The sequence below is a fragment of the Ictidomys tridecemlineatus genome, unplaced genomic scaffold (assembly GCF_052094955.1).
Source record: "Ictidomys tridecemlineatus isolate mIctTri1 unplaced genomic scaffold, mIctTri1.hap1 Scaffold_515, whole genome shotgun sequence".
Classification (NCBI taxonomy): Eukaryota; Metazoa; Chordata; class Mammalia; order Rodentia; family Sciuridae; genus Ictidomys; species Ictidomys tridecemlineatus.
In genome coordinates, this window is record NW_027523379.1 from 108,634 (window position 1) to 124,152 (window position 15,519).

Below are 15,519 nucleotides of genomic sequence, written 5' to 3' on the forward strand. Positions count from 1 at the left end.
ACCTCAGTCTCCAAACTCTGCTCTCTGCAACAGTCCTTCTGCACCCAAGTATCAAACCTCTGCTCTCTGCAACAGTCCGTCTGCACCCTAGTTACCAACATCTGATCTCTTCAACAGTCCTTCTGAACCCCAGTCTCCAACCTCTGCTCTCTGTAACAGATCTTCTGTACTGAAGTCCAACCTCTGCTCTCTGATACCTTCTTTCTTCACCCCAAATTCTTATCTCTGCTTTCTTTATTAGTCCTTTTGCACCCGAGTATCCAAACTCTGCTCTCTGTAAGAGTCGTACTGAACCTCAGTCTCAAACCTCTGCTCTCTGTAAGATCCTTCTGCACCCCAGTTTCTAAACTCTACTCTCTGTAAAATTACTTCTGCACCCTAGTCTCCAACCTCTGCTTTCAGCAACGGTCCAGCTGCACCCCAGTCTTCAACCTCTGTCCTCTGCAACAGTCCTTCTGCTCTCCAATATCCAAAATCTGGTCTCTGGAACAGTTCTTCTGTACCGAAGTCTCATAACTCTGCTCTCTGTAAAGGTCCTTTTGCACCCCAGTCTCCAACCTCTGCTTTCTTTATCCGCCCTTCTTCACAACAGTCTCCAACCTCTGCTTTCTGTAACAGTTCTTCTGCACTTCAGTCTCCAAACTCTGCTCTTTGCAAAAGTCCTTCTACACCCCAGTCTCCAACCTCTGCTTTCTTTATCAGTCCTTCTGAAAAACAGTCTCAAACATCTACACTCTGCAACACTCCTTCTGTAACCTATTCTCCAAAATCTGATCTCTGCAACAGTCCTTCTGCAACTCACTCTCCAACATGTGCTCTCTGTAGGATCCTTCTGAAACCGAGTCACAAAACGCTGATCTCTGTAACAGTCCTTCTGCAAACCAGTCTCAAAACTCTGCTCTCTGTAACAGGCCTTCTGCAAGCTAGTTTCCAACCTCTGCTCTCTGTAGCCGTCCTTCTGCACCCCAGTCTCCAACATCTGCTCTCTGCAACACTCCTTCTGCATCTTAGTCTGAAAAATCTGCTCTCTGCAACAATCCTTCTGCACCTCAGTCTCCAAACTCTGCTCTATGTAAGATTTTTCTGCAACACAGTCTTTAAAATCTGCTCCCTGTAACACTCTTTCTGCACCTCAGTCTCCAACCTCTGCTCTCTGTAACAGTCCTTTTACATCTCAGTCTGATAACTTTGCTCTCTGCATGGTCCTTCTGATCCCAGTCTTCAACCACTTCTCTCTGTAACCATCCTTCTGCACCTCAGTCTCCAAACTCTGCTCTCTGGAAGATCATTCTGCCACAGAGTCTCCTAACTCTGCTCCCTATAATAGTCCTTCTGCAACAAATTCTTCAAAAACTGCTCTTTAACAGGCCTTCTGCATCCCAGTCTCAAAACTCTTCTCTCTGCAACGATCGTTCTACACCCCTGTCTCCATCCTCTACTCTCTGAAACAGTCCTTCTGCACCCTAGTCTCCAAACTCTACTTTTTGTAAGATCCTTCTGCAGCCCAGTTTCCAACCTCTACTCTATGTAACAGTAATTCTGAACACCAGTCTTTAAAATCTGCTCTTTGTAACAGTCCTTCTGCACACCAGTCTCCAACCTCTGTTTTCTGAAACAGTTCTTCTGCACTGCAGTCTGCAAACTCTGCTCTCTGTAACAGTCCTCCTGTACCGCAGTCTCCAAACTCTGCTCTCTGTATCAGTCCTTCTTCACCCCAGTCTCCAATCTCTGATCTCTATAACAGTCTTTCTGCACCTCATCTTTAACCTCTCTCTCTGCAAAGGTCCTTCTGCACCCCAGTCTCCAAAATCTGCTCTCTGTAACAATCCTTCTGCACCACAGTCCCCATACTCTGCTCACTGTAACAGTCCTTCTGCACCTTAGTCTGCAACCTCTGCTCTCTGCAATAGTCCTCCTGCACCCCAGTCTCCAACCTCTGCTCTCTGCAATAGTAATTCTGCACCCCAGTCTCCAACATCTGCTCTCTACACAGTCCTCGTCTACCCAAGTATTTAACCTCTGCTCTTTTCAACAGTCCTTCTGCACCCCAGTCTCCAAACTCTGCTTTCTGTATCAGTCCTTCTGCACCCAAGTCTTCAAACTCTGCTCTCTATAACAGCCCTTCTGCACCCCAGTCTCCAACCTCTGCTCTCTGCAACAGTCCTTCTGCAACCCAGTCTCCGAACACTGCACTCTGCAACATTTCTTCTCCATCCCAGTCTCCAAACTCTTCTCTTTGCAACGTCCTTCTGCAAATCAGTCTCCAAAATCTGCTCTCTGTAAGGGTCCTTCTGCAACCCATTCTCCAACCTCTGCTTTCTGTATTAGTCCTTCTGCACCACAGTCTCCAAACTCTGCTCTCTGTATCAGTGCTTCTGCACCTCACTCTGCAACCTCTGCTCTCTGCAAGAGTCCTTCTGAAACCCAGTCTTAAACCTCTGCTTGCTGCAGAAGTCCTTCTGCACGCCAGTCTCCAAAATCTGCTCTCTTCAACAGTCCTTTACCAACCCAGTCTCCAACCATTTATCTCTGTAACCGTCCTTCTGTACTGCAGTCTCCAACCTCGGCTCTCTGAAACGGTTCTTCTGCACCCCAGTCTCCAAAATCTGCTTTCTGTATCAGTCCTTCTGCACCCCATCTCTAAACTCTGCTCTCTGTAACAGTCCTTCTGAACCTCAGACTTTAACCTCTGCTCTCTGCAACAGTGCTTCTTCACCTCAGTGTCCAATCTCTGCTCTCCATATAATCCTTCTGAAACCCAGTCTCCAACCTCTGCTATTTGCAATGGTCCTTCTGCACCACAGTCTCAAAACTCTGTTCTCTACAACAATTATTCTGCACCCCAGTCTACAACCTCTTCTCTCTGTAACAGTCCTTCTGTACCACAGTCTCCAATCTCTGTTCTCTGTAAGGGTCCTTCTGCACCCCAGTCTTCAACCGTGGTTTCAGTATCAGTCCATCAGCACCACATTCTCGAAACTCTGCTCTCTGTAACAGTCATTTTGCACCTCAGTCTGCAACCTCTGCTCTCTGCAATACTCCTTCTGCAGACCAGTATACAATTTCTGCTCTCTGCACTAGTCCTTCTGCACCACAGTCTCCAACTTCTGCTCACTGTAACACTCCTTATGCACCTCAGTCTCCAACCTCTACTCTCTGCATCATTCCTTCTGCACCACAGGTTTCAACCTCTGGTCTCTATAAGATTTTTCTGCAACCCAGTTTCCAAACTCTACTCTCTGTGACATTCCTTCTGCACCCTAGTCTCCAACCTCTACTCTCTGTAACAATCCTAATGTTCCCCATTCTCCAAACTCTGCTCTCTGCAACTGTCCTTCTGCACCTCAGGCTCAAACCTCTGCTCTCTGCAAAAGTCCTTCTGCACCCCAGTCTCCAAACTCTGCTCTCTGCAACATTTCTTCTTCACCTCAGTGTCAAAACTGTGCTCTCTGTATCTGTCCTTCTGCACTCCACTCTCCAACGCCTGCTCTGTGTAACAGTCCTTCTGTACTGCAGTCTCAAACCTCTGCTCACTGTAACTGTCCTCTTACACCCCAGACACCAACCTCTGCTTTCTGTATCAGTCCTTCTGCACTCAAGTCTCCAACTTCGGCTCACTGTAACAGCACTTATGAACTTCAGTCTTGAAATTCTGCTCTTTGCAACAGTCCTTCTGCATCCCAATCTACATCGTCTGCTCTCTGCAACAGTCCTTCTACACCCAAGTCTCCAACCTCTGCTCCTCAACAGTCCTTCTGCACCTCAGTCTCCAAATTCAGATCTCTGCATTGGTCCTTGTGCAACCCTGTCTTCAAACTTTTCTCTCTTTAACAGGCCTTTTGCATCCAAATCTCCAACATCTGCTCTGTGCAACGGTCCTTCTGCACCCCTTCTCCAAACTCTGCTCTCTGTAACAGGCTTTCTGCACCCAAGTCTCCAACATCTCCTGTCTGAAACAGTCCTTCTGCACACAAGTCTGCAACCTCTGCTCTCTGCAACAGCCCCTCTGCACACCAGTCTCCAACATCTCCTCTCTGAATTTGTCCTTCTGCACCTTAGTTTGAAAACTATTCTCTCTTCCAAGATCCTTCTGGACCCCAGTCTTCAACCTCTGTTCTCTGCACCCCAGGCTCCAACATCTGATTTCTGTATCAGTCTTGCACCCCAGTATCCAAAATCTGCTCTCTGTAACAGTCCTTCTGCACCTCAGTCTCCAACCTCTGCTCTCTGCAACGATCCTTCTAAACCAGAGACTCCAACTTCTTCTCTCTGCAACGATCTTTCTGCACCCAAGTCTCCAAACTCTGCTCTCTGCAACAGTGCTTCTGTACCCCAGTCCCCAACCTCAGCTCTCTTAAAGATCCTTCTGCACCCAAGTCTCCAAACTCTACTCTCTGTAACAATCCTTCTGCACATCAGTCTCCAACCTCTGCTCTTAGCAACGGTCCTTATGCACCCCAGTCTCCAACTTCTGTTCTCTGCAACAGCCCTTCTCTACCACAGTCTTCAACATCTGGTCTCTGTAACAGTCCTTCTGTACTGCAGTCTTGTACCTCTGCTCTCTGTAACGGTCCTTCTTGACAACAGTCTCCCAATAGTACTTTCGGTATCAGTCCTTCTGCACCCCTGTCTCCAAGCTCTGCTCTCTGTAACTTTCCTTCTGCACCTCAGTCTCCAACCTCTGCTCTCATTATCAGCCCTTCTACACCCAGGTCTCCAAACTCTGCTCTCTGAAACAGTCCTTCTGCACCTCAGTCTTCAACAACTGCTCTCTGCAACAGTCCTTCTGCACCCCAGTCTCTAACCTCTGCTCTCTGGAACAGTCCTTCTATGACCCAGTCTCTATAATTTGCTCTCTGCAACGATCTTTCTACACCCCAGTCTCCATCGTCTATTCTGCAACAGTCTGTTTGCAACCCAGTCTCCATATTTTGCTCTCTGTGAGATCATTCTGTAGCCCAGTTTCCAACATCTGCTCTCTGGAACATTCCTTCTTCACCAGAGTCTCAAACCTCTACTCTCTGCAATAGTCCCTCTGCACCCCAGTCTCCAACCTCTGCTCTTTGTAACAGTCTTTCTGTACTGCAGTCTCCAACCACTGCTCTCTGCAATGGTCCCTCTGCACCCGAGTCTCATACCATGTTCTCAACAACAGTTCTTCTGTACCGCAGTCTTCAACCTCTGTACTCTGTAACAGAGTCCTTTTCCAACCCAGTCTCTAACCTCTGCTCTCTGTAACGGTCCTTCTGCATCCGAGTCTCCAAACTCTGTGTTATGTATCAGTCATTCTGCACCCCAGTCTCCAAACTTTGCTCTCTGTAACAGTCCTTCTTTACCTAAGACTCCAACCTCTTTTCTCTGCAACAGTCCTACTGCGCCCCAATCTCCAACCTCTGCACACTGCAACAGTCCTTATGCACCTCAGTGTCCAAACTCTTCTCTCTGTCAGATCCTTCTGAAACACAGTCTTCAACCTCTGTTTTCTACAATGGTCCTTCTGTATCCCAGTCTTCAAATTCTGATCGCTACTAAGTCTCAATACTCTTCCCTCTGTAACAGTCCTTCTGCAAGTCAGTCTGCATCCTCTGCTCTCTGCAACAGTCCTACTCCACCCCGGTCTCTATCCTCTGATCTCTGCAACAGGCCTTTTGCACCCCAGTCTCCAACCTCTGCTTTCTATAACAGTCCTTCTCTACTGCATTCTCCAACATCTGTTCTCTGTAAGGGTACTTCTACACCCGAGTCTCCAACCTCTGCTTTCTGTGTCAGTCCTTCTGCACCCCAGTCTTCAACCTGTGCTCTGCGTAACTGTCCCTCTGCACCTTAGTCTCCAAACTTTGCTTTCTGCTACGTCCTTCTAGACCGCAGTCTCCAACCTCTGCTCTCTCTAACAATCCTTCTACACCTCCGTCTACAACCTCTGCTCTCTGTAATGGTCCTTCTGCACCTGAGTCTTTAACATCTATTCTCTGTTACAATGCTTTTACACCTCAGTCTCCAACCTCTGCTCTCTGTAAGATCTTTCTGCAACCCAGCCTCCACACTCTGCTCTCTGTAAAAGACCTTCTGCACCCCAGTTTCCAAACTCTGCTCTCTGTATCAGTTTTTCTTCACACCATTCTCCAACCTCTGCTCTCTGCAATGATCCCTCTGCACTCCAGTCTCCAACCTCTTCTCGCTGCAACAGTCTATGTGAAAACAAATTTCCAACATCTGCTCTCTGCAACAGTTCTTCTGTACCTCAATCTGAAAACTCTGCTCTCTGCAAAGATCCTTCTGCACACCAGTCTCCAACCTCTGTAATCTCCAACAGTACTTCTGCACCTCAGTCTGAAAACTCGATTCTCTGCAACGATCCTTCTGCACCCCAGTCTCCAAACACTGCTCTCTATAAAAGTCTTGTTCCACCTCAGTCTCCAACCTCTGTTCTGAGTAAGAACTTCTGCGACCATGTCTCCAAACTCTGCTCTCTGCAAGAGTCCTTCTGCACCCCAGTATCAACTTCTGTTCTCAGTAACAATCTTTCTGCACCTCAGTTCCCAAACTCTGACCTCTGCAATGGTCGTATTGCAACCCAGTCTCTAGCCTCTGCTCTCTGCAACGATCCTTTTGCACTCCAGTCCCCAACATCTGCTCTCTGCAACAGTCTTTGTGTACATAAGTCTGAAAACTCTGATCTCTGCAAGGATCCCTGTGCACCACAGTCTCTAAACTCTGCTTTCTGTAACAGTTTTTCTGCAACTCAGTCTTCAACCTTTGCTCTCTGTAACAGTCCTTCTGAACCCCAGTCTCCAAACTCTGCACTCTGTACGATCCTTCTACACCCCAGTTTCCAAACTCTGCTCTCTGTAAAATTTCTTCTCCACCCCAGTCTCCAACCTCTGCTCTCTGCAACGGTCCTTCTGCACGACAGTCTCAAACATCTGGTCTCGGCAACAGTGCTTCTGCACCCCAGTATCCAAACTCTGCTCTGGGTACATTTGTTCTGCACCTCAGTCTCCAACCTCTGTTTTATGTAAGATCTTTCTGCAACAAACTCTCGAAACTCTGCTCTCTGTAACAGTCCTTATGCACCCCAGTCTCAAACCTCTGCTCTGTGCAACAGTTCCTATGCACCGCAGTCTCCTACCTCTGCCCTCTGAAAGATCCTTCTGCACCCCAGTCTCTAAACTCTGATCTCTGTAAAAGTCTTTCTTCACCCCAGTCTCCAACCTCTGCTCTCTATAACTGTCCTTCTACACCCCAGTCTCCCACCTCTCCTCTCTGTAACGAGCCTTCTGCAGGCCAGTCTCCAAACTCTTCTCTCTGTAGCAGGCCTTCTGCACCCCAGTCTCCAAAATCTGCTCTCTGCAACGATTCTTCTGCACCCCAGTCTCCAACATCTTGTCTCTGCAACAGTTCTTTTGAACCCCAGTCTCCAAACTCTGCTCTCTGTAAGATCCATCTGAACCCCATTCTCCAAACTCTACTCTCTGTAACAGTCCTTCTGCAACCAAGTCTCCAAACTCTGCTCTTTGTAACAGTCCTTCTGCACCTCAATCACTAACCTCTGCTCTGTGTAACAGTCCTTCTGCACCCCACTTTCTAAAATCTGCCCTCTTGAAAGATTCTTCTGGAACCCAGTCTCCAATGCATGCTCTTTGAAACAGTTCTTGTGCAACACAGTCTCCAAACTCTGCTCTCTGTAAGATCTTTCTGCACTCCAGTTTTCCAACTCTGCTCTCTGTAACATTCCTTCTCCACACCAGTCTCCAATCTCTGCCCTCTGCAACAGATTTTCTGCTCCCCAGACTCCAAGAACTGCTCTCTGTAACAGTCCTTCTGTACCGCAGTCTCTAACCTTTGCTCTTTGTAACGATCTTTCTACACCCCAATCTCCATCTCTGCTATCTGTATCAGTCTTTCTGAACGCCAGTCTCCAACCTCTGTTCTCTCTATCTATTCTTCTGCACCTCACTCTTCAACAACTGCTCTCTGTAAGTCCTTCTACACCTCATTCTACAAACTCTGCTTTTTATAATATCCTTCTGCACACCAGTCTCCAAACTGAGATATCTGTAACAGGCCTTCTGCACCCCAGGCTCCAACCTCTGCTCTTTTCAACAGTCGTTCTGCACCCAAGTCTCCAACCTCTGCTTTCTGTATCAGTCCTTCTGCACCCCAGTCTACAACCTCTGCTCTCTGTAACAGTCCTTCTGCACCTCATATCCAAACTCTGCTATCTGCAACAGTCCTTATTTGCCCCAGTCTCCAACCTCTTCTGTCTGAAAAATTCCTTCTGCTCCCCAGTCTGCAACGTGTGCTATGTGTAACAGTCCTTCTGCAGCCAAGTCTCCACCTCTGCTCTCTGCAATGATCCTTCTGTAACTCAGGGTTAAAACTCTGCTCTCTGCAACAGTCCTTCTGCACCCCAGTCTCCAAACTCTGTTCTGTGTAACAGTCCTTCTCAACCTCAGTATTCAACCTCTGCTCTCTGCAAGAGTATTTCTGCACCCCAGTCTCCAACATCTACTCACTAAACAGTCGTTGTGAACTTCAGTCTCCAAAATCTGCTCTCTGCAACAGTCCTTCTAAACTCCAGTGTCCAAACTCTTCTCTCTGAAACGATCCTTCTGCACCCCAGTCTCCAACCTCTGCTCTCTGAATGATCCTTCTGACCCCAGTTTCCAAACTCTGATCTCTGTAATATTCATTCTCCATGCCAGTCTCCAACCTCTGCTTTCTGCAACGGTCCTGCTGCACCCCAGTCTCCAACCTCTGTACTCTGCAACACTCCTTATGCTCCTTAGTCTCCAAACTCTGCTCTCTGTAACAGTCCCTTTGTACCGCAGTCTCCAAACTTTGCTCTCTGTAAAGGTTCTTTTGCACGCCAGTCTCCAACCTCTGCTTTTTTTGTCCGTCCATCTGAATCTAAATCTCCAACCTTTGCTCTCTGCAAAAGTCCTTCTGCAACCCATTCTCCGAATTCTGCTCTCTCCAACAGTCCTTCTGAAGAACATTATCTAACATCTGCTCTCTGAAAAAGTTTTTTTGTACCCTAGTCTCCAACCTCTGCTCTCTGCAACAGTCCTTCTGTACTGCAGTCTCCAACTTCTGCTCTCTGCAACGAACCTTGTGCACCCCAGTCTCCAACATCTGCTCTCTGCAAAAGTCTTTCTGCACCTCAGTCTGAAAATTTTGCTTTCTGCAACAATCCTTCTGCACAACAGACTTCAACATCTGCTCTCTCTAACAGTCCTTATGCACCTCAGTCTCCAAACTCTGCTCTATGTAAGATCCTTGTGCAACACAGTCTCCAAAATTTGCTCCCTGTAACAGTCCTTCTGCACCTCAGTCTCCAAACTATGCTCTCTGTAACAGTCGATCTACACCTCAGTCTGAAACCTCTTCTCTCTACACGATCCATCTGAACCCCAGTCTCCAACCACTGCTCTCTGTAACAGTCCTCCTGCACCTCAGTCTCCAAACTATGCTTTCTGTAAGATACTTCTGCCACCCAGTCTCCCATCTTTGCTTTCTATAACAGTCCTTCTGCACCCCATTCTTCAACCTCTGCTCTATTTAACAGGCCTTCTGCACCCCAGTCTCCAAACCCTGCTCTCTGTAACAGGCCTTCTGAACCCCAGTCTTCAAACTCTTTTCTCTGCAACAATCATTCTACACCTCAGTCTCCAAAATCTGCTCTCTGTAAGATCCTTCTGCAACCCAGTCTCCCAACTCTGCCCTCTCTAACAGTCCTTCTGCACCCCTTCTCCCAACTCTGCTCTCAATAACAGGCCTTCTGCACCCCAGTCTCCAAAGTCAGTTCTCGATAAAAAGACTTCTGCACCCTAGTTTCCAACCACTGCTCTCTGCAACAGTCCTTCTGCGCCCCAGTCTCCAACCTGTGGTCTCTGCAACAGTGCTTCTGTACCTCAGTCTTAAAACGCTGTTCTCTGCTACGATCCTTTTGCACCTAAGTCTTCAACCTCTACTCCCTGTAACAGTATTTCTGCACCCCAGTATCCAACATCTGCTCTCTGTAACAGTCCTTGTGTACATCAGTATGAAAACTCTGATCTCTGCAAGAATCCTTGTGAACCACAGTCTCTATACTCTGCTTTCTGTAACAGGCCTTCTGCACCCCAGTCTCCAAAGTCTGTTCTCTATAAAAAGACTTCTGCACCCTAGTCTCCAACCACTGCTCTCTGCAACAGTCCTTCTGCGCCCCAGTCTCTAACCTGTGGTGTCTGCAACAGTGCTTCTGTACCTCAGTCTTAAAATGTTGTTCTCTGCTCTGATCCTTTTGCACCTCAGTCTTCAACCTCTACTCCCTGTAACAGTCCTTCTGCACCCCATTCTCCAACATCTGCTCTCTGTAACAGTCCTTGTGTACATCAGTATGAAAACTCTGATCTCTGCAAGGATCCTTGTGAACCACAGTCTCTAAACTCTGCTTTCTGTAACAGTACTTCTGCACCTCAGTCTCCAACCTCTGCTCTCTGTAAGATCCTTCTGCAACCCATTCTCCAAACTCTGCCCTCTGTAACAGTCGTTGTGCATCCTTTCACCAAACTCTGCTCTCTATAACAGGCCTTCTGCACCGCAGTCTCCAACCTCTGTTCTCTGTAACAGTCATTCTGCACCCAAATCTCAAACCTCTGCTCTCTGCAAAGATCCTTCTGCACCCCAGTCTCCAACCTCTGTAATCTCCAACAGTACTTCTGCACCTCAGTCTGAAAACTCGGTTCTCTGCAACGATCCTTCTGCACCCCAGTCTCCAAACACTGCTCTCTATAAAAGTCTTGTTCCACCTCAGTCTCCAACCTCTGTTCTGAGTAAGATCCTTCTGCGACCCTGTCTCCAAACTCTGCTCTCTGCAAGAGTCCTTCTGCACCCCAGTATCAACTTCTGTTCTCAGTAACAATCTTTCTGCACCTCAGTTCCCAAACTCTGACATCTGCAATGGTCGTATTGCAACCCAGTCTCTAGCCTCTGCTCTCTGCAACGATCCTTCTGCACTCCAGTCCCCAACATCTGCTCTCTGCAACAGTCTTTGTGTACATAAGTCTGAAAACTCTGATCTCTGCAAGGATCCCTGTGCACCACAGTCTCTAAACTCTGCTTTCTGTAACAGTTTTTCTGCAACTCAGTCTTCAACCTTTGCTCTCTGTAACAGTCCTTCTGAACCCCAGTCTCCAAACTCTGCACTCTGTACGATCCTTCTACACCCCAGTTTCCAAACTCTGCTCTCTGTAAAATTTCTTCTCCACCCCAGTCTCCAACCTCTGCTCTCTGCAACGGTCCTTCTGCACGACAGTCTCAAACATCTGGTCTCGGCAACAGTGCTTCTACACCCCAGTATCCAAACTCTGCTCTGGGTACATTTGTTCTGCACCTCAGTCTCCAATCTCTGTTTTATGTAAGATCTTTCTGCAACAAACTCTCGAAACTCTGCTCTCTGTAACAGTCCTTATGCACCCCAGTCTCAAACCTCTGCTCTGTGCAACAGTTCCTATGCACCGCAGTCTCCTACCTCTGCCCTCTGAAAGATCCTTCTGCACCCCAGTCTCTAAACTCTGATCTCTGTAAAAGTCTTTCTTCACCCCAGTCTCCATCCTCTGCTCTCTGTAACAATTCTTCTGCACCTCAGTCTCCAACATCTGCTCTCTGCAGCGGTCCTTCTGCACCCCATTCTCCAACCTCTGTTGTCTGCAAGAGTCATTCAGCATGTCAGTCTCCAAACTCTGCTCCCTGCAAAAATCCTTCTGAACCCCAGTCTCCAACCATTGCTTACGGTAACATTTCATCTGCACCTCAGTATCCAACCTCTGCTCTATGTAAGATCCTTCTGCCACCCAGTCTCTGAACTCTGCTCTCTGTAACATTCCTTCTGCACCCCAGTCTCTAACCTCTGCTCTCTGTAACAGTTTTTCTATACCGCAGTCTCCAACCTCTGGTCTCTTTAACGGTCCTTCTGCACTCCAATTTCCAACCTCTACTTTCTGTAACAGTTCTTCTGCACCTCAGTCTCCAAACTCTGCTCTCTGTAACAGTGCTTCTACACCTCAGTCTCCAACCTCTGTTCTCTGTAACAGTCCTACTGAACCTCAGTCTGACACCTCTGCTCTCTTCACGAAACTTCTGCAACCCAGTCTCCAAACACTGCTCTCTGTAACAGTCTACCTGCACCTCAGTCTCCAACCTCTGCTTTCTGTAAGAACCTTCAGCAACCCAGTCTCCAAACTCTGCTCTCTATAACTGTCCTTCTACACCCCAGTCTCCCACCTCTCCTCTCTGTAACGAGCCTTCTGCAGGCCAGTCTCCAAACTCTTCTCTCTGTAGCAGGCCTTCTGCACCCCAGTCTCCAAAATCTGCTCTCTGCAACGATTCTTCTGCACCCCAGTCTCCAATCATGGCTCTCTGCAATGATTCTTCTCCAACCCAGTCTCCAACATCTTGTCTCTGCAACAGTCCTTTTGAACCCCAGTCTCCAAACTCTGCTCTCTGTAAGATCCATCTGAACCCCATTCTCCAAACTCTACTCTCTGTAACAGTCCTTCTGCAACCAAGTCTCCAAACTCTGCTCTTTGTAACAGTCCTTCTGCACCTTAATCACCAACCTCTGCTCTGTGTAACAGTCCTTCTGCACCCCACTTTCTAAAATCTGCCCTCTTGAAAAATTCTTCTGGAACCCAGTCTCCAATGCATGCTCTTTGAAACAGTTCTTGTGCAACACAGTCTCCAAACTCTGCTCTCTGTAAGATCTTTCTGCACTCCAGTTTTCCAACTCTGCTCTCTGTAACAATCCTTCTCCACACCAGTCTCCAATCTCTGCCCTCTGCAACAGATTCTCTGCTCCCCAGACTCCAAGAACTGCTCTCTGTAACAGTCCTTCTGTACCGCAGTCTCTAACCTCTGCTCTTTGTAACGATCCTTCTACACCCCAATCTCCATCTCTGCTACTTGTATCAGTCTGTCTGAACGCCAGTCTCCAACCTCTGTTCTCTCTATCTATTCTTCTGCACCTCAGTCTCCAACTTGTTCTCTATATAAGAGTCCTTCTGCACTCCAGTCTCCAACCTTTGCTCTCGGTAACAGACCTATACCGCAGCCTCCAACCTCTGCTCTCTGTAATGGTCTATCTGCAGCCCAATTTCGAAACTCTGCTTTCTGTAACAGTCCTTCTGCACCTGAGTCTCCAAACTCTCCTATCTGTAACAGTCCTTCTACACCTCAGTGTCAAACCTCTGCTCTCTGTAACAGTCCACCTGCACCTCAGGCTCCAACCTCTGCTCTTGGTAAGATCCTTCAGGAACCCAATCACCAAACACTGCTCTGTATAACAGTCCTTCTGCACCTGAGTCTCCAAACTCTCCTCTATGTAACAGTCTTTCTATACCTCAGTCTCCAACCTCTGCTCTCTGTAACAGTCCACTTGCACCTCAGTCTCAAACCTCGGCTCTCTGCACGATCCTTCTGCACCCCAGTCTCTAAACACTGCTCTCTGTAACAGACCACCTGCACCTTAGTCTCAAAACTCTTCTCTCTGTAGCAGGCCTTCTAAATGCCAGTTTCCAAAATGTGCTCTCTGCAACGATCCTTCTGCACCTCAGTCTCCAACATCAGCTCTCTGCAATGATCCAACTGCACCCAACTCTCCAACCTCTGATCTCTGCAACAGTCCTTCTGCACCTCAGTCTCCAAATTCTGCTCTCTGTAAGATGCTTCTGCACCCCTGTATCCAACCTTTGCTCTCTGTAACAGTCCTTCTGCACCTCAATCTCCTACCTCTTCTCTCTCTAACAGTCCTTGTGCACCTCAGTCTCCCAACTTTGCTCTCTGTAAGATCCTTTTGAAACCAAGTCTTTAAACTCTGCACTCTGTAACAGTCCTTCTGCAAAACAGTCTCCAAACTCTTCTCTCTGCAATGATTCTTCTCCACCCCAGTCTCGAACATCTGCTCTCTTTAAAAGTCCTTCTTCACCGCAATTTCACAACTCTGCTTCCTGTAACAGTCGTTCTGCACCTTAGTCTCCAAACTCTAATCTCTGTAACAGTCCTTCTACACCCCAGTCTCTAAACTCTGCTTTCTGTATCAGTCTTTCTAAACCCAAGTCTCCAACCTCTGTTCTCTGTATCTATTCTTCTTTACCTCAATCTCCAAACTCTTCTCTCTGCAACAGTCCTTCTATACTGCAGTCTTCAAACTCTGCTCTCTGTAAACGCTTTTCTGCAGCCCAGACTCAAATCTCTGCTTTCTGTATCAGTCCTTTTGCACCCCAGTCTCTAAATTCTGCTCTCTCTAAGAGTCTTTCTGCACCTCAGTACCAACCTATGCTCTCTGCAACAGTCCTTCTGCACCCCAGTCTCCAAACTCTGTTCTCAGCAACAGTCCTTCTGCACCCCAGTCTCCAACCTCTTCTCTCTGCAACAGTCCTTCTTCACCCCAGTCTGCAAACACTGCTCTCTGTAACAATCCTTCTGCCCCTCAGTCTCTAACCTCTGCTCTATGTAACAAGACTTCTGCACGTCAGTCTCCAAACTCTGCTCTCCGCAACAGTCCTTCTGCACTTTAGTCTCCAAACTCTGCTCTCTGCAACAGTCCTTCTCCACCCCAGTCTTCAACCTCTGCTCTCTTCAACAGTCCTTCTGCACCAAAGTATCCGAGCTCTGCACTCTATAAGATCATTCTGTACTCCTGTATCCAAACTCTGCTCTCTGTAACATTCCTTCTCTACCCCATTCTTTAACCTCTGCTTTTTGCAAATGTTTTGAAACTCCCCAGTCTCCAACCTCTGTCCTCTGCAACAGTCCTTCTGCTCCCCAGTCTGCAACATTTGTTCTCTGTAATAGTCCTTCTGTACCACAGTCTTCAACCTCTGCTCTGCGGAAAGGTCATTCTGCAACCCAGTCTTCAAACTCTGATTTCTGTGTCAGTCCTACTGAACCCCAGTCTCAAACCTCTGCTCTCTGTATCTATCCTTCTGCACCTCAGTCTCCAACCTCTGCTCTCTGTTACAGTTTTTTTATACTGCAGTCTCCAAACTCTGGTCTTTCTTACGGTTCTTTTGCACCTCAATTTCCAACCACTTCTTTCTGTAACAGTCCTTCTGCTCCCCAGTCTCCAAACTCTGCTCTCTGTAATAGTTCTTCTGTACCACAGTCTCTAAACTCTTCTCTCTGTAAAGGTCCTTTTGCACGCCAGTCTCGAACCTCTGCTTTCTTTATCCATCCTTCTGCACCTAAGTCTCCAACCTCTGCTCTCTGGAAAAGTCCTTCTGCACCCCATTCTCCAACTTCTGCTCTCTGCAACAGTCCTTCTGAACAACAGTCTCCAACCTCTGCTCTCTGAAAAAGTACTTGTGTACCCTAGTCTCCAACCTCTGCTCTCTGCAACAGTCCTTCTGTACTTCAGTCTCCAACATCTGCTCTCTGCAACAGTCCTTCTGCACCTCAGTCTCAAACCTCTGATCTCTTTAAGATCCTTCTGCAAACCAGTCTCCAAACTCTGCGCTCTTTAACAGTCCTTTTGCACCC